The sequence below is a fragment of the Myodes glareolus genome, chromosome 24 (genome assembly GCF_982192425.1).
Source record: "Myodes glareolus chromosome 24, mMyoGla1.1, whole genome shotgun sequence".
NCBI classification, from domain to species: Eukaryota; Metazoa; Chordata; class Mammalia; order Rodentia; family Cricetidae; genus Myodes; species Myodes glareolus.
Window position 1 is genome coordinate 44,489,793 of NC_142049.1, and position 19,560 is coordinate 44,509,352.

The 19,560-nt window shown below is 42.1% G+C and overlaps 1 pseudogene; it reads left to right on the top strand.

Annotated features, from left to right (window-relative positions):
• Positions 1-526: 526 nt before the first annotated feature.
• On the top strand, positions 527-754 carry LOC148118195 (Nuclear RNase P; annotated as a pseudogene).
• Positions 755-19,560: the final 18,806 nt, after the last annotated feature.

Sequence of the window (19,560 nt, forward strand, 5' to 3'; positions counted from 1 at the left end):
AAGAAAATACAAAAAAAAATCAAAGTTAAGGTATCTGAAAGAAGGTACAGAAAGCAACGGGGAAGAAAAATCCCTTAAGTTCAGTGCAGGAGGAATGTAAATAAAAACAGCAGCAAAAAAGGCGAGGTAACTAAGGCGGGACTATGAGGACGATGGGGTACGGGAGACCGCGGCTTCCGCTCCCTTTTCGTCTACCTCCGTACTCGCTGTTAGAGACTGGAGGCAACAGTCTTGTAGGGAGGCGGGCTTGATCGTGTTCTAAGACTGCCTTCCCTGTTCTTAAAGAGCCACAGAGCTTTTGGAGGTGATTTTCGCCTAATTTTGTTAAGAGAGCTCAGTCTCTGGCTCTCACGTACAGAAAACTTGAACTTTGTTTGAGGAAGTAGCCGGCGGTGGTGGCGCACGCCTTTAATCCCAGCACTCGGGAGGCAGAGGCTGAAGCTGCGTGGTGAGCTGCAGCGCCGCTAAAGACCTAAAGACGGAGAGGGGCCAAACTCTGAACCTCGTTTACATAGCAACATGGGCGGGCGGAGGAAGCTCACCGGCGGGGCCACGTGCTAAGTGCTCGTCGCTCCCCGGTCCCTGGGAAGGTCTGGGACTGGGGCCCCCCCGCGGCCCTAACCGGGCCCTCCATGGGTGGGCGGATGCCCCCCCTCGCCGGAGCTTGGAAAAGACTCACGGCCTGCGGTGCGAGTTCATTGCCTGAGGCGAGGCAGGGTGCACAGTTTGCAGATACAGGATAAACCGGAGAGCCCGCGCACGGCCCTGGGCGGAGCCATGCCTTTGGGCCATGCGGAGCGCGCCACGGTGGGCCGCGCCTCAGAGGCGGAGCTGCTGCTGCTGCCGCTCACAGCCACAGCCGCCAAGAATTCAGTCAGATAAAAACATTTGTCGCCAAAAATTCAGTCAGATAAAAACATTTATCCCCCAAAAATTCACAACGTCCCTTTGTCAGCAGGAAGTAGTCAGATCGAATGCCGACGTCCATTTTCCCTCATAAACTTCAGGCAGAACTGGTCGTGATTATCATAATAAAGGCGCATCAACCTGGTTACCATTACCTATTGCCTCTGGCAACGGGTGGAATAAACAATGCTACCTAGAGGTTTTTTCATCTGAATGAGGAGCTGGAGAGATGGCTCAGAGGTTAAGAGCACTGCCTGCTCTTCCAAAGGTCATGAGTTCAATTCCCAGTGACAACTGTTTTGGTTTTAAACAATAGAGGGGGACTACCAGTGACAGCTTCCCCCAGAGAAAGGATTTCTCTTGCATTCTTTACATTTAATTTTTAATTCAAAATTTTGCTGGTACAGGCAAACAAGATTTGCTTTTTGAAACAGAGACCTGCAGATCTCTAAGTTCAAAACCAGCCTACTTCCAGTACTGATTGTGCTGAATTTTTACTCTTAAATGTTAATTTGGGAGGAGAGTTTTGTTTATGTTTTTCTAGGAATGCTGACATACATCTGGATGCCAGCGAGACCGACCAGAGAGATAAAGAAGATGACCCAGTGGATGCTGAGTGTCCTGCTGTGGAAGATTCGTGCAGAGGCAGCAGTGATGACCTTCTGGGCGGTGCCAAGAGCAGCTGTTTCACACCATCGACTTGAGCAACACCCTGTGCAACCTCTTATCTCTTAACAATTTTCTGACTGACTCTACTTTGCCTTTTCCTTCCTTAGGAATGGGTGGGAGCAGAGATATTCTTGGCATGCTGCGTCTAGGTGGAAGTGCTGTATGTCTTTGATTGGTGTGCTACCTGCTAGCCCAAGTGAGGTGGGGACCAGATTGGAAAATAGTTTTGCCTTATTGCTCTTATTAACAAGAGAAGAGGGAGATGTTGGGAGCCACCTGGAGGCACAGGTGGTCCTGCAGTTTGGAGGTAGCCACGTGGGGCTGAGCACCCTTGCCTGCACCCTTGCTTGCACATGCTCAGACCAGCAGAATGGCATTAACCAATCAGGACAGTGTTCAAGCCTCTCCACCGTTTAAAAGCAGCTGCCTCGGGGCCCAACGCTCTCTCTCTAAGCTTTCTCTCGTCCCTGCTCTATCTTCCCTTCCCCCAATTTTCCTCAAGGGAATGCTTCGAATAAAGACGTGACCAGAGAAGAAATTCTCGTTTTTAGTGGCGTTCATTCCTGCTGGTCAGGATGCGCCCCCCGCACCTTCATCCGATGATGGATGGCGATACAGACGGAGACCCACATTGGAGCACTGGACTGAGCCCCCCATGGTCCAATTGAGGGGCAGAAGGAGGAAGAACATGAAAAAAAAAAACTCAGGACCGCGAGGGGCGCGATCACCCACTGATACAAGGGGACTGATCTAATGAGAGTTCACCAAGGCCAGTTGGACTGGGACTGAATGAGCACGTGATCCAACCAGATTTTCTGAATGTGGCCGGATTCTCTGAATGTGGCTGGCCCGGAGCCTTTCTGAAAAGCCATTGACAATGACACTGGGACTTGTTTCCTCTGCATATACTGGATTTTTTTGGATCCAGTCTGTTTGGATACTCACCTGCCTGGACCTGGAGGGAGGGGGGAGGAACTTGAACTTCCCACAGGGCTGGAAGCCCTGACTGCTCTTAGGAATGGAGAGGGAGGAGGAGGGGGAGGGGGTGAGTGGGACGGTGTTGGGAGGAGGGGCAGAAATGGAAACTTTTATAATTTAATAAACTTTGAAAAAAAAAGAAAAAAAATAAAACGGAGGAAAAGAGGGTGTCTAAAACCCTTTCAGACCTTCCTCCTTTATGCAGTCTTCTGGATTGCAGATCTACTCCTTTTCTGACTCCTGCCAATGTTACCATTCAGGGCTGGAGAATGTACCAGCATGGACCATTTATGTTTAACGTTACATATCAAGATGTATGTCTTGGTGCTACTGTGGACCCCTCTTTCCCAGAAGATCGTAAGTTTGCCAGGTGCAACACAAAAGAGAGTAAAAGTAAAAAAATTAGTGAGAGAATCTCTTTTTGTTTGTCTTGATATACATGTACTAAAATACACATTTATGTTATAAAACCCATATTATTTATTTCTTGGCAAAGTCCACATGCTTCCTACTCTGTCTTGCTTACCAATTACTGTTCTCTCACTATGATCACAATGACATTGGTGGGCAAAGGAGGAAACAGCTCTCTAGAAAATGCCAACCATTTTTTTTTCATCATTTTCAAAACCTGAGTTTGGAAAAGCACCGACTGAAATACGTTTTGTGACATTATAACTCTTCAGAGCACTGGGCAGTGAAGTTCAGAAATCAAAGCACACTAGGAGAGTCTGCATTAATTATTTTGGGATGTATGTTTGTGTGTGTATGTATTCTAGTGTATTATAGAAACCCCTCGTATTATATTCAATGATGTGTGTCTAAACTTTATATATTCTTTGAGCATTTTCCTGTAAATACTGAGTTATGCACTACATAAAAAGTGATTATTAAACTACACCTTGTCTCAGGGTTACCAGATGATGTAAGTTTTTCAAGCAAGTGCTTGCTAAAGCAAAAATAAATACAAAGATTTGGAAAGCCCAAGAAAGACTTGAGCTTCCTGGGTTCCAGAAGTAACGACTGGAGGCTTCCAGAAACACAAGGCCAAGTGTCATTTTTAGTGTATATAAAAAGGTTTCCAAACCACATCACATGTGAGTGATAAGAATGAGACTGACTTCCGATGTTTTGATTCTACCTAAAGTGATACAGAGAGAACCGTTCTGATTGTTCAGACACGGTGTGTGTGTGTGTCAGCTTTCTCTGCTGTAGGTGGTGACTGTCTATTATGTTCTGTTTGGTGATATTGATTGTTGCAGCAAAACATTAACATCAATGTTAAAACTTGCAATTGCTGACCTAACTTGACTTACATACTGAGTTGAACACATCTTTCATCTTGGCAATGAAATGCCTACCCTTCTGTTTCAAGAACTCTGTACATGGCACTGTTATGATTTCTACTGAATCTCCTCCTGACCACCAGAAGACTCTGGAATCATTACCATGACCTTTTCAGATTCCGTTTAATCTTCTCATCTATGAAAGACTTCCTCAAACTCTTCAAAATGTAGTGTCTCTTAGACACAGCTCCAAAGTGTGGTGTTTCTTAGATACAGGTTTTGACTCCTCTGGGACTCCTACCCTTTGTCCTTGGGTGTTGTGCTGTTCTGCATATCATAGCAGCTGCACTGCTTATACCTGATCAGATATAAACCCTCAGAATAACAAGAGAAAGTGGGCTTTGTGTGCAAGTTCATTGGAATTTGAGAAAGGATTAACTGCTCCCTAGCTATGTGAACTTTAATGGATCTTGAAAATATACAATATTCCACTGAATTTACAGAAAACTGTAAAGGCCGATGATAAGATGACCACCATGGCAACTGACACATAGACATTTAACAATTATTGATTCTCTCTCTGTCTCTAGTTTATTTTTTTTAAACTTTTTTGGCATTATTAACTATTTAAAATATAGTGTTTCATTATGATATTTTATAGATATTCAAATTAACATACTATAAAAGATAAGCTATAAAACAATGCTTCCCATACTTTCCCAAGGAAGTTTTAATTATTTTACGATTTAAATAAAATACTCAAGGTAATTTAAACTTAGTCTATAAAATAAAGTCTCGACCATATCAAACTGAAATTCAGTGCTCACCATAGAGATAGATGCTGATCTGTCATAAAACTGTGACAATCTCCTTTCTATTTTAGTTCCTTCTAAATTATAAAATTGATGACTAATACCAGTGAAAATATATACAGTGAAAATATATACAATATATTGATGATCTTCAGTAGATATTAAGTCTGTCAAATACTTTTTTGAATCTATTAATATCTTCATATACCTTTTTGTTTTCCTATTCTGATTTTCATTGAGACAGGGTTTAGCTAAGAAGCCTAGTCTGACCTCAAATTCACAATCTTTATTCTTCAGCCTTCTCAGTTCCAGGATTGTAGGACGAGAAACCACACCTTTTAAAATTCTCATATAGTGTTTACTTTAAAACTTGCTTATGTGATAATTAGTATGTGTATATAGTACAGAAGTTTCAATATAGTTCACACATTTTATGTATATTCTTGCATATCCCAATGTTAACGTTTTATGTATCTTGTTTATTATTCATAAATATATACTACACATTTTAACAGCTAGCTTAAATTTGTGTGTACTATAATATACTTGAATCTTTTATTTGTATCTATTTCCAAATACTTTTGCAACTACATACAATGCTAAGACAACTATGGAATTCATCACATGGCTTTGTACATTTGTGTAAGGAATTATCTCCTAATAAATATTCCCACAAGAGAAGTTGTTGTGACAAGGTACCTGATTAATTAACTGTTTGTGGCCATTGCCAAGTGACATTTAAAATTCGTTTTTAATTAACAGTACTATACTATTTCCAATTATTAGAATTATGTTTTACTGTCTCTGTTACACAAACCAATAAATATTTAAATCTTTGCCAGTATTGTTTACATAGTGATTGCGTATTTTAATTTGCGTTTATTCCTTTATCTATCGAGAAATACTGAGGAACAATATTATACTATCCAATTGTGCTGTTTTTCCTCGCCCAGAAGGTTGGGTGTGAGTGTTGTGTGTTGAAGAATAAAAGCTGACAGGATTTGTGAGACATCTATCATGTGCTAGACTCTGCCGTAAGCATGTCCTTCAGACGGCATATGTCACCACCACAGTTCTGACACAGGTAGTGAGGGAGAACCCTCATTGTATATGTAACTACAAGGATAGACAGAAAAGATGAGATTTGAATCCAGTAGCCCAGCTTCAGGAGGAGGTAAAGCCAACTCAGAGTCATAATAAAATGCCAATGACAGAGAACAAAATAGTAATCAAATCCTAGTTTTGAGTCCTCCAAAGAGCCAGCTAAGCCAGCTGTTATTGTGCTAGTTAGGATTTCTATTGCTGTGATAAAACACCATGACCAGGAATCTTGGAGAGGAAAGGGTTATTGCATCTTACAGCTTCCGGATTACAGCCTATCACTGAGGGAAATCAGGGCAGGATCAGAACAGGGCAGGAGACAGGAGCTGATGCAGAGGCCATGGAGGAACTCTGCTTACTTCTCATGGCTTGCTCAGCCTGCTTTCTTATAGAAACCAGGTCTGCCTGCCTAGGTAGATACCCACAGCTAGCCGGGCCCTCCCATATAAAACATGAATCAAGAAATAGACTGTAGTCCCGCCTACAGGTAAATCTTACGGAGGCATGGTTTTAATTAAGAATCCATTTTTTTTTATCAGATGACTTTAGCTTGTGTCAAGTTAACAAACAACAAAAAGCAAGCAGGACAATTGTCTTTAACCATTCACCATTTCTTAAGGCAAACCCATTCTCTTGGTTTGCTAAACATGAATGACACCAGCAGTGACTGATTCCTATTGTTGTCTTTTGAACCATAAATAACAAGTGCTCAGGTACCTAATGAGTGTTACAATGATGAACGGTTTCATTTACAGGCAAGCATCCTTCCCAGCCCAGCTCATTAGGCCTGAAGGGGTATAATTAGAGCATGGGGGATGGGGGGGGCTGTGGTCCGAGAGCTCACAACTGCTGCTTTAATTTTAATCTGTGAGACTTCGCTTCCAATTTCTCCTCTTTTCACTTCCCATCAGAGCTGTAAACTACTCTGTCTGCTCTGCAACCTTCCTGGAGGATCTCACACTTGCTTTCCTGTCTATTAATGTGTGATTTCTCCTCCTGTTTCCTTGTGGAGTGCTGTGGGTGAAGTAATTGAAGGCACCCCTTTCTTTTCACCCCGGTAAATAAGGAGATCTTTTTCATGCTGACAGTGGGGCTCAGAGGCCAGCTCTGTTCCAGAGGCTCGCCTTTCTAAACCTCAAATCACTTGACCATATGCTCAGCTCACATGTTGTGCTGGCTGGTTAACATAGCCCGTGCCAAGCTCTTTGCTTGGGGTGAATGCTGGAGCCGTAGCCTGCTTGCCAATGATGATGAATGTGTAAATTCACAGGTCACTTGTGACAGCCTCAGGGTGATACGTAGAGCTGTGACAGACACCTCTGTACAGTGATTGCAAATGAGAGATATTTAGAATCTAAAAATGAAATGCTGTACTCAAGTCTGACACCTGGAGTTCTATTTAGTTCATACATTCAAAGTAAAATATTATTCTACAAATTGCATTTATGCAATTTGTGTATGTTTATAACATCCAAAGTATTTGAAACAAAAATTTACACAAGTATGTGTAATGCCACTGGAGGCATATATAGACACACACACACACACACATATATATATATACATACATACATACATACATACATACATACTGAGAGACCAGTAACATTAAATTAAATTAAAATTAAAGAATAAAAAAGGAGCTGTTCTTAAAATATACAATGGATGGCTCGTATATAATTTTTACAGATAAGCTGTACATTCAAATCAAATTTCCAACAAAGCAAAGCAAAAACTCAAAGAAAATCTTAAAATTTATGACACCCAGAAGGTATAAGCTGTAAAGTTTCATGGCAGTATATACATCCCCAGTAAGAAAATCTGAAATACTTTTCTGTAGACAATGGACTTAAGATTGTATAATGGGATATTCTGTGACATTATAGTTGTCAATATCCTCTATGACAAATATTATAGCTGATTCTTTAATATGCTCAAGTACAGCTTGACCTCTTTATATCCATTATAATATATTAAAAATAAATTTGGTAGGGAACATAATCTAGTTACTTATATCGGGCAATTGGTCATGCAAGAACCAAGTGTCAGCTCTACTGAGGGAAAAGATAGCTGTAACATGGCTAGCATCTTCTAGAAATGTGTCTTACATAGGTTTTTGACTGTGAGCAGTGAGCAGATAGACCTGGGTTAGCTATCCAGCATGAAGTTGGAGAACAGACGTGTTTTAGTAATCGACAAAAATGGAGAGTAAATATTTTTAAAGGCCACATTTTGAAATGTGTTGCTTATTAAATAGTGTTCCTGCTTTGATTTTTAGATGGAAGCTACAGCAGGTTGTAGGGAGTGGGACCAGCTTGTGCACTCACACACTGTGGAAGAGGCAAGAGAACTTTGGCAGCAGGCTCCTGAGAGGCTACTGGAGTTATCAGAGCCCTAAAATCATAAATTATTATGTTCCTTCTCATGCCACTGGGTTACACCTGTGTCAGCTGGGGCTATGTCTGGCATAGAACCAGAACAACAGTGTCTACTGCCTATCACAAACCAGGGGTGTTCTAGGATGACCAAAATGTCTAAAGAGTACCTCTAATTCCAAATTCTTTTTCAAAAATTTTTGTTAGATTTTTTTTTTAAAAAAAATACCAATCCAAATTCCCACTCCCTCCTCTCCTCCCACACACCTTCCCACCCAAACCCCTCTAATCCTCAGAGAGGGTAAGGCACATTGCTTTGTGGAAGGTCAAAGGTCCTCCCTACTACATCTAGGCTGAACAAGGTATATATCCAAAGAGAATAGGATTCCAAAAAGTCAGTACATGCAATAGAGATAAATTCCAGTGCCATTGCCAGTGGCCCCCTCAGTTTGCCCCAGCCATACAACTGTCAATCACATTCAGAGGGACTAGTTTGTTCCTATGCTTGTTCCTTCCTAGTCCACTTTGGAGTTGGTGGGCTCCCATTAGCTCAGGTAAACTGTTTCAGTGGATGAACCCTTCATGGTCTTGACCTCTTGCTCACATTCTTATTCCTTCTACTCTTAAGGTCCAGTTGAAGAGTAATTCCAAATTATTTTCCAAACCAAAACTATTTCTGTCTTCCATCACTCCTCACAGGGCCCTCCAGCTACTTGATGCATTGTAAAGCTTCAAGAGTGTATATACTTCCTGGAAGTCCATGGTCTAAATAGGCTGCTATCAGTAGGGAAGTGAAAGTCTTTGCCACACCTTCTTTCCCACAGACCAAGTCCACCGGCTCATCTCCTGCCATGTTCCTGATATCAAGCAAGACCCTAAATACTTCCGTTTTTATTTCATGTAAGTTCCAGCCTAGTCATATTTAACGGCATGGTTCCTCTACTGTCTCATTATGGTGCATTCTGACAGAGACTCAACACTGAAAACCAAGATGACTCCATGTCCCATCTGCATACCCCATTGCTACCCCAGCACAATGAGCAGATATCTACTGAACCACTGGTCAGGTGCTCTGCTGATTATGGTTTACCTGCGGGTCTCCTGTGTTGGAAAGGAGCTTTAAAAGTATGAATTACTTATCATTCATTTCTCCTTCACTTAAATTCCTAAAATATACTTGTTTAGGAAGCTTTTCAGAGTTTTACAAACTACAGTGAGCTAGTATGTGGGAGGTTGATTTGACCAGACATTTGGTTTTGTTAGAGACAAGTTTACAAGGAATCTGACTTAATTAGTGTGCTTCCCATGATTAACTGCCCCCATGATTAACTGCTCAACACTAGACTTGCTGGATTGAAGTACCACACAAGGATCTAACATCACAAGACTTTTAGAATGATTTTCCCCCATTTTCAAAATTAACAATCAACAGTTAGTCCAGTCAGACTATTCTGGAAGGAGAGCATAGGTTGACAGTGTTTTATTTTTTCAGACTACAACTAGCATCTTTACTAGAAATGATATGATGTGCTGAAGATGTAACGGAAAGTGTCTATTCCCAGACAAGTGTTCTTGTAACCCCATGGGATCCCCCATGATGGGAGTATACCCAGGTGCCTGGGGGAAGAGAAGAGGGATGTTTTAGCAGGACAAGTTGATAGGCACTTAGAACTGTTTATTCTGAATGCATGGGGTCAGATGGGGATCCAGGTAATCAACAGCAGAGAAAATTCATAACTGCCCCTGCAGGTGATGTGAATTGATAGCTGCCTGTGAAACGAAAGGCAGGTCAAGACTTCTCTTTCCTGTCTTACCGTAATAATTAGTTTATATAATATATGAAAATTGCATTACCATAGCCGGCAATAGTTTGTTAAAATAAACATTAACCTCATAGTTGAATGTGTGTGTATGCTTGTGAGATTGTCATTTATTTACCTACTAGTGTGGAGGTATGACATGGGCATGGCAGCTCACAGATGCCTGGGATTAAGTCAGTCAAGCTCTGAGATATGCCAGGAAGGCAACATGATGTGGTCCTTTATATCTGCTGGTTGTACCTCTCAATGAAGATATACAGAAAACAGGAAAATAAATCCCACCAAACCTATTGCTTGAACTTGTTCTCAATCGATCGAACAAAGGATGTAGGCCTAAATAAAGAATTCATTTATTTTTCCTTTGCTTAATGAATAGTCAAAGCCAACCTGCTTCTACAGCTCTCCAACCTTCTTCTTTTGGAAAAGATGACAGCAAAGTACAGAAACTTGCTGTTTTATTGTTTAGACTCAAGTGTTTCAGGATTCAAGGCTACTCTCTCCCCCCCACTCTCTCCCCTTCTCTTTCCCTCTTACTCTCTCTCTCTCTCTCTCTCTCTCTCACTCTCTCTCTCTCTCTGCCACTCTTTCTCTGCTTCTCTCTCTCTGTCTCACTGTCCACACACACACACACATGCACACACACACACACACACACACACACACACACAGAGTCATACACATATGTACATGTGCACATACACACACAGTCATGTACATATGCACGGACACACACATTTATATGAATTTTTAGAATATAATTTCTGCAGGCATAAAAACAATGTATTTATCCCTCATCATGACATTGCTGAGTGCACATAGACTTAGATCCCATACATAATGTTACCTTTATGGCATTTTTTAACTATCATGCAGCCTAACTGTTGCTCATCTATAAAATAAAAGCATCAGCACCTAACAGAATGATCTCTGGGTTGACATAGATGGTCATGACCTGTGCAGCTTTGTCTTTAACCTGAGTGGGGCAAGGGCATATGAAGAAAAGACAGACACACAGACACATGTACAGAAAAGTTAAGATCTGTTGGGCTGTGTGCTGGGATGCAGGTGTACCAGCGCCCTGGAAACTAAATTCATTTTTGTATACTCATATGAGGACAGAGGTTTATAGTATACAGGTGAACACAGAGGCAGGGTTATTATAAACATTGAACCTTAGAGGAGGGTCAGGTAATTCTCTGTAAAGAAACAGCTTCAGGTTGCTATCATTCTAAGGGGGAAACTGTGGTTGACGGCTTTTGCTTACACTGGCTTTAGCTAAAGCCAAGCATTCATAACATCCATAGCTGAACCAAAGGAAGGCTTTGCCACTCCTCTGATCCTCACCTGAGGAAGACTTTGCCATTCTCTTGGGTCTGGGGCATTGGGGACCTTGACATGACTGTGCTCATGACAACAACACACATCTGCTCAGTATCAACATCCATCCACTTCCCACATTAGACAACAGAAAGAAATGTATGTTTCTAGTTTCTGAGATGCATCCATGCAGAGTCCTGGTGCTGGTGCCTAAGGGGCCTCCTCCATGCAGTGTCAGTCCTGCCCAGTAAGAAAGAGCTGTTCTTTCCCCTGACCCCCTAAATCCTCAACTTGGCTCTTCCATGCTTTACTACCTACTCTATTTCTTTGGCTGCTCTATCAATTTTTTTACATTCTCCAGAATTTTGTTCTGGCTTTATTCTTTTCTGAAAATAAAGCTGTCATATCACTGTTTACTTTTGGTATAATATTTTATTAATATTTAAATGATTCATAGATGCATTATGTATTCTGATAATATTCTCATGTGATTCCTCCCCCTAACTTCTCTCAGGCCTCTCCATACCTTCTACTAGTAGCAACACCCCCCAAACTTCATGCTTTGTTCTTTACCTCCAAATGTTCCTATCTTGCTGCTTGCAGATCTCAGATACCCTTCTGAATGTTATCCGTTTGGATCTGACAGGCACAAACTAGCAGTGTCTTTCTCAGAACAGAAGAAACAAAGGCCATGCTCTGAGGAGTTGGAGTTAAGCATCAAGATGGGAGAGGCTGTGATTGGACATCTAATGAAGAGATAGACAGGGCCCCTGCTCGTCACTGGAAGGGAAGTACTTGTCTCCAATGGCCTCAGTGCAATTCCCTGGATGTGCACAGGGAAAGGAGAGAAGTGACTCCTGAAACTCATTATCCTCCGGCCTAACAGGTGCTTCTTGGCACATGTATACATCCATGCACATGTCTGCACACACACATGCATATACACTCACACACATGCACGTATACAAACAAACACAAATTAAATGAAATTAAAAAAACAGGTCTAAACATTCCAAATGAAAGGCCACTTTGTGCCGTTGTGGAAATCATCTCCTACCTGTGACTTCTTGTTTCCCCATTGCCTTTGCATCTCAGGCACTCTGGCTGCTACCTCTCTGAGAAGCCCTCACTGGCACTCCTGATGCCAGGTCTCCGGGTGACCTCAAACATGAGCAAAAATTGTTAAGCTCACGATGCATTAAAAATCAAGAGGCTTTCTTCACTGTGTGTTCCCTTTGTTAGGTTTAGTTGATTGTTCAACTTCACAAGCATATTTTACTCATTTTACTTGGGGACAAATTAGTGAGGTATAAAAACCACCAGGTTCTTTCGTCATAAAGCCACTGTGCTACTGTTCTGATCAGAGAGCCCCATAATCAAGGACAGAAGAGAGAGAGACTTTATGAGAAATATGTCCATTGATCCTTGTGTTAATCTCAGCTGGCAGCTTTATGTTTTTGAAAAACCAATAAAGACAGAAAGAACTCAAAGGATGTGTTTGGTCTTAATGTTTTAATAGAAACAGCAGATCTTAGGGTTCTACTTTAGCTTTCTTACAAAATAGTACTATTGTCTTGGCCCAGATTTTAAAATGTTTAAGACACCAGCCTAAGAAATATGAGCAGACACAAGACACATTTACACATATACATATGCACATACATGTACATATAGACATATGCATACATGAACATACTGGTATGTACACATATGCACATACTGATATGCACACACATGAGCATACTATCACAAATGTGATTGTACACATGCATACACTTGGACACATGCACACATGTAGACACACACAGCTACACACATAAATCTATTTACACACATATACACATGCATACACACTGAAGCAACCACACACAGGCACACAAAGGCTCAGTTCCAGCTTTTCTCTGGCAGCATTTTAGACACAGCTGCCGGACCCAGTTGTGAATGTTGACAAAGGGTGGGCGACCCAGCAGACAGTCAGCACATTCACTCAAATGTCAGGCAGCCGCATCATTAACACAGTGCTCTGCCCAATAACTCCCAGCTCCCCATGGATGCGACTGTGCAAGAATAATTACTTGGACATCACATGTACTTCATCACTTCCAAATTAGATTTTACTAATCCACCGCTTTATTTTCAGAGTAATCTCATTAGTGCAGTGGTGTCTCTGCCTCCCCCATGTCTCAGAAGATTTATTGCCTTAAAGCAATAACAAGATTTAATGCTTATCGAAGCACATATCATTTTAAGATTCACACAGAGGTGAGGGGATATGTACATTTATCCCTCCTTTCTCCCACCCTTCACACTTCAAGAAAAATTTCAAAGAATAAATTTCCTTGTCTGCATCCTGGCTTTTCTTCATTGGAACACAAATAAAAGCATATTAAAGACTGCCGCTGACTACCTCAAACAAAAGGATGGTTGTCAGATTATTAGATAAAATTCTTGCACCTGTGAGAATGCAGTCAGGAAGGCGCTCTGATTTATGTAGCTCCTGGATATGAGCAGAACATGCACATGTGTCCACAGGTATGTGGGTGAGCTCTCTGCCTCTCAAATGCTCCAGTGGAGGACAGAGGGTGGATTCAAATGTCTTCTTCCATCACTCGGCACAGCTTGCCCTCTCATACAAGGTCTCTCACGGAAGCTGAAGGTCGCTATTTTGGTTATACTTGGTAGTCAGTGAGCTATGGAGATCTGACCTTCTCTGCCCTACCTCAGACACCAGGGCAAGAGATGCACACTCCACACACAGTTTTTGCTGGGGTGCAAACTTGAACTCAGGTTCTCATGAGTGTGCAACAGGCACTACTCATGGGACCAATCCCTATTCCCACACACAGAAAAGTGAAAAATGTCTTCGAATATCAGTTGACATTTTCTCTATTTTTCTCCATTAGGAAATGAATATTCTTGGTGGTTTTCCTTCACTGATACATATCCAGAGAACACAATGTGAAAAAATGCATTCAGAGTGGTCTCTGTCCTAAAGACCATGGAGTCTCCAGAACTGCAAACTCAAGACTATTCCAGATACAAAAAAAAAATCTTTAGTTATTGTCAGGGCAAAGGAACTCAAATATTTTCTCCTACGCTGATACAACGACATATGCCGGTATGGTATGCATTGTGTGGCATGATATGGAATGGAATGGTATAATATTGGATGGATTGACGTGATATATGAACTACAATATTTGAGGTCTTTCCTGTCAGACACTTAATCTGTAGTTCAAATATGTTCAGTCTGTCTGATTCTAGAAACGTGATAACTGGTAACCCCTCTTTGTTCACAATACTTGGATGATAGCTAGAGTTTTGTGTTCCCAGAAGGCACATAAGGGATCTAATGCTCTGAAAAACTCAGCTTTTAATCCTGGGTCTCTCAGCATTGATAATCTGATCTTGGAAAGTTCTCAGCATTTACTAGCTTCAATCCCATGTCTATATAGTAAAAGACTGAGATGTGTTCCTATGCATGTTTAGGGTTATGGATGCTCATGGGATTCCCTGTATTTTTATAGAATATATTTGAAGACTATTAGGTCTAAAATAGGATGGAAATAGCATACACGACAAGGGAGCACAGCTGGTATGCATTATGAATGCTGCAAGACTTGCTGGCCTATGTGAAGTCTGTGTGTGAAATGGCAAGGCCAAGACCCACACAAGGTGTCTAAAGCAGGACCTTCTCATTTCAGCATTTTGGACACCTAGATATACAACAACCATTTCAAACAGAGAATACTCCATGTACCCTGACTATAGGTGCTTTTAATTATTATTTACTGACCACCTAATTTAGGAATAATCATATTTGAGTAAATAGTGCCAGAACTAATAAGAGAGATGACAGAAACCAAAAGAAAGCTTTGGGTGTGGTGCCAACATGATGGCCTCCCACTTGCTCACTCTCCATTGCTCAGGGAACACTGTGACCTGGCAATTGTCTCACATTGTCACCGCAGTTCACACGAGAACACGGACTGGAATCTGGTGAGGAAGAAGGCCTGCTCGAGCCTGTGGGATGGTGGCATAGCTTCCTGGCATTCCATTGCTCAGATGAAAGAAATGACTAGATTTTCAGCCGTCTGGTTTCCATGGCAACACAGTGCAGCACTGTTCCAAATTTCTATCTTCAGTGAAATATGTTACATTGAAAAGTGTTGTTTTGCCCAAACTTTGTAGGAGGTGGTAGCAACTGCTGTCACCCTATGTCTAAGGAGGAGGTGGAGGGCAGAAACCAGCGATGTGGGCAGTGTGTCAAATGCCTCCTCTCCAGACAGGTGTGGCACCTGACAGAGGTGTCAGGCTGTGGGAAACCAAACAGAAGGACCAAGGCACCTTGGGGTCCCATCCAAGGAGCTCCAAATGTATTTGAGTGTGCAGAGTTGTGTGGGATTGAAGCAACACTGAAGGGCTGCAATGCTGTCAATGCACTGTGGCATTTCTTATTTGAAAAGCTATCTTAAATTTTATAATAATATTAGAAGTTTGGGATGGTTTCAAAGACAGTGCTACACAGACTTCTTGTAACTCTTGGGTGTCATAATAAAGAATGCCACAAATTTGCTGCTATTTGCTGCAGATGTGAGATCTGCAGTGGAGTATGTTGCACACAGTGAAGGTTCTGGTGTGGCTGCAGAGTTCAAGGCAATGGTGGGGGTACTGGTGAGGCCTGCAGAGTCCACTGCACATGGTGGAGGTGCTGGTGAGTCTGCAGAGCCAACTGCACACAGTGGAGGTGCTGGTGAGTCTGTAGAGTCCACTGCACACAGTGGAGGTGCTGGTGAGTCTGTAGAGTCCACTGCTCACAGTAGAGGTACTGGTGAGGTTGCAGAGTCCACTATATACAGTGGAGGTGCTGGTGAGGCCGCAGAGCCCACTGCACACTGTGGAGGTGCTGGTGAGGCTGCAGAGCCCACTGCACACAATGAGGTGTTAGCAAGGTTGTTGTGTCTTCTGGATGCTCTAGAGAGCAGCCAATTCTTTTCCAGTTTTCGGGGGGCTTTCTGCATTCTTTTTATATAGCTTCCTTTGTCTGTCAAAATCAGATACTTTTCTCCTACTGTATCATCCTGACCTGGATTCTTCCTACAGCCTCCTCTTTCTCATACAAGGATGCTGTGACTAATGTGTTCAGTTTTCAGGCAACCTCAGGGACCATTATTTTTCCTATCACATCCTCTACCTAATTTCCTTATCATTTTTGTTCTGGTTTTTTTTTTCTTGTGAAATAAAACTATCTCGACCAAATCAATCAATTTAGTGGAGAAAGAAACTTATTTCAGCTTATAATTTCAGGTACGGGCTTTTTATCAGGAATCTTTTGTAACATGATGGCCGGCTTGTTGGGGTTTCTGTCCAGCCCGGTACCTAACAGCTGGCAAAGCCCAAAGAAAATCACACACAGGACTCCATAAGGTTATAAACTGATTGGCCCATTAGGTCAGGCTTCTTGTTAACTCTTATAACATATATTACCCCATTATCCTTATCTACATTAGCCACATGGGCTCAGTACCTTTCTCAGTGTGACAGCTTACATGTTGCCTCTTCAGTGGTCTGCGCAGGAGTGGCTAAGGGAATTTTCTCCTCCCTAGCCTTATCCTATTCTCATTGCCCCGCCTCTACTTCCTGTCTGGTTGACCCACCTATACTTCCTGCCTGGCCAATCAGCGTTTTATTAAAATACATGATTGACAGAATACAGACAATTCTCCTGCACCATTTCCCTCTTTTTTTTTTTTTTAACAAAGGAAAATACCCATAGTCCATTTGTTGGGAATGTGGGCGTAGTATTTCAGGCTACTTCCTGCTGGTTGGGGGCGCTGATGATCTTATGGGGACCTAAAGAAAACTTAGAGTTATAATCAAGTCCTGACTGAAGTATCCTGTGAGTCTTGATCATCTCAGGCAGCAGTCTTGAATCTGTTCTGGATGTATAACTCAGACATCTGGGCCATCTATTCCTGTCGGAGATTTTTCAGGTGGCCTCCCTTGTTCAAACTGGATTTTTCTTAACTCTGAATAAATCCAGAGCCTCTCATTTTCTGTGGAAACAAAAGCAAAATCTCTTCTCCAAAGTAGCATACCTTTTGACTTCAATTTTGAAGCAAAGGTATTTTCAAAATATCTATCTTGGATTAATTCAGCAGCATTTATAAACAAAAGTATTTTAGCAACTGTTGCTCTTTCCTCAGCATTTAAACAATTTAAAGAGAGCATAATAACACATAGTATCAAGATTCTCCGTGTATTTTCCATCTTTATGTGGCTTTATTTTAACCTCTATTTCTTTTATTTTTACTTTTACTTTTTGAGACTGGTTCTCTGTATATCTTTGTCCTGGAATAACACTGTAGACCAGGCTGTCCTTGAACTCACAGAGATCCCATTGTCTCTACCTCCGCAGAACTGGGCTCAAAGGTGTTTGCTACCACACCTTGAACTCACAGAGATCCAAGTGTCTCTGCTTCCCCAGTGTTAGGATTAAAGGTGTGTGCTACCACACCTTGAACTCAGAGATCTGTCTGTCTCTGCCTCCCAGGCATTGGGATTAAAGGTGTGTGCTACCACACCTTGAAGTCACAGTGGTCAACTACCTCTGCCCCTTAAAGTCTCAGAGGTCAATGTACCTCTGCCTCCCAGGCATTGGGATTAAAGGTGTGTACCACCACACCCTATTTCTCCCTTTATTTCTTTTTTATTTTTAATGACTTTAACCTTTAGCCTGCATATATTTTTAATACAATGTAAACCATTTTGAGGTTTTTTTCTCTTTGAATCTCTCTTTACTGTATCTCTCTTTTTCTGACCACATGAGTCTTTAATTTATTAAGCAATATGGAGAGCCATGGCTTTGATGGCTAGATCCATCCCATTTCTTAGCTTTCCAGCCCCCTGGCTGAGATACCAGCCAGAGCTGTGTTCAATGCCATAACTCTATGGCGTTTAAAGGTCCTTGCTAGAAAGCAAGCTGTAGTATTCTGCTCACAGACCACATTCAGTCGGACTGCCTGCCTAAAAGAGTCAGAGTTTGCCCTGGCAGGACAGCCCAGAAAACCGGCATTTTAAAACAGCACAGCCTTTTTCCTGCTATGGCTGAAAACCAAAAAGCATGCGTTCAGCTTTTCACCAACACCGTTTAAGTGTTTCATGGCAGGACCTCTTAATGAGCTGCAGGGTTTTGCAGCTAAAGCTGAGTCAGGAAGCCTCTGTTAGATGAGAGCCTTGCTTGCTTCTAGCAAGCAAAGTAGACCCGAGAAATTGCTGCTACCAAGAAAACACGCTTTACTCTATTCTTTCCCAAGCTTTCTGTGGATTCGGTTATCCACATGGGCGCCATATGTAACAGGATGGCCGGCTTGTTGGGGTTTCTGTCCAGCCCGGTACCTAACAGCTGGCAAAGCCCAAAGAAAATCACACACAGGACTCCATAAGGTTATAAACTGATTGGCCCATTAGGTCAGGCTTCTTGTTAACTCTTATAACATATATTACCCCATTATCCTTATCTACATTAGCCACATGGGCTCAGTACCTTTCTCAGTGTGACAGCTTACATGTTGCCTCTTCAGTGGTCTGCGCAGGAGTGGCTAAGGGAATTTTCTCCTCCCTAGCCTTATCCTATTCTCATTGCCCCGCCTCTACTTCCTGTCTGGTTGACCCACCTATACTTCCTGCCTGGCCAATCAGCGTTTTATTTAAAACATGATTGACAGAAAACAGACAATTCTCCCACACCAAAGATTGGTGCAGGAGAATTGTCTGTATTCTGTCAATCATGTATTTTAATAAAACGCTGATTGGCCAGGCAGGAGGTATAGGCGGGAAAAACAGAAAGGAAGTGGAAATGGTGCAAGGAGAGCAAGAGAATTCTGGGGAGGAGGAAGTTGATTCCTCCCACTCCTGCCTAGAACACCGAAGCAGCAGGATGTGAGCTGCCCCACTGAAAAAAGTACTGAGCCACATGGCTAAAATTGATCAGAAAAATGGGTTAATCAAGATGTGAGAGTTTATCAGTAAGAAGCCTGACCTAATGGGCCAATCAGCTTTATAACTTACGGAGTCCTCTGTGTGGGTGATTTTCTCTGGGACTAATCAGCTGGGAGGTCGGGCAGGACAGAACCACAAACAAACAGGCCCCCTCATGTTACAGATCTTGAGGCATGCAGTCACATCACATCCACAGTCAAGAATAGAGGGTAACGAATACATGCTGCTTGTTTGCTTGCTTCTTGGCTGCATTTTTCTACTCTTAGACACTTCAGGACTCCATTCCCAGGGAATGGAA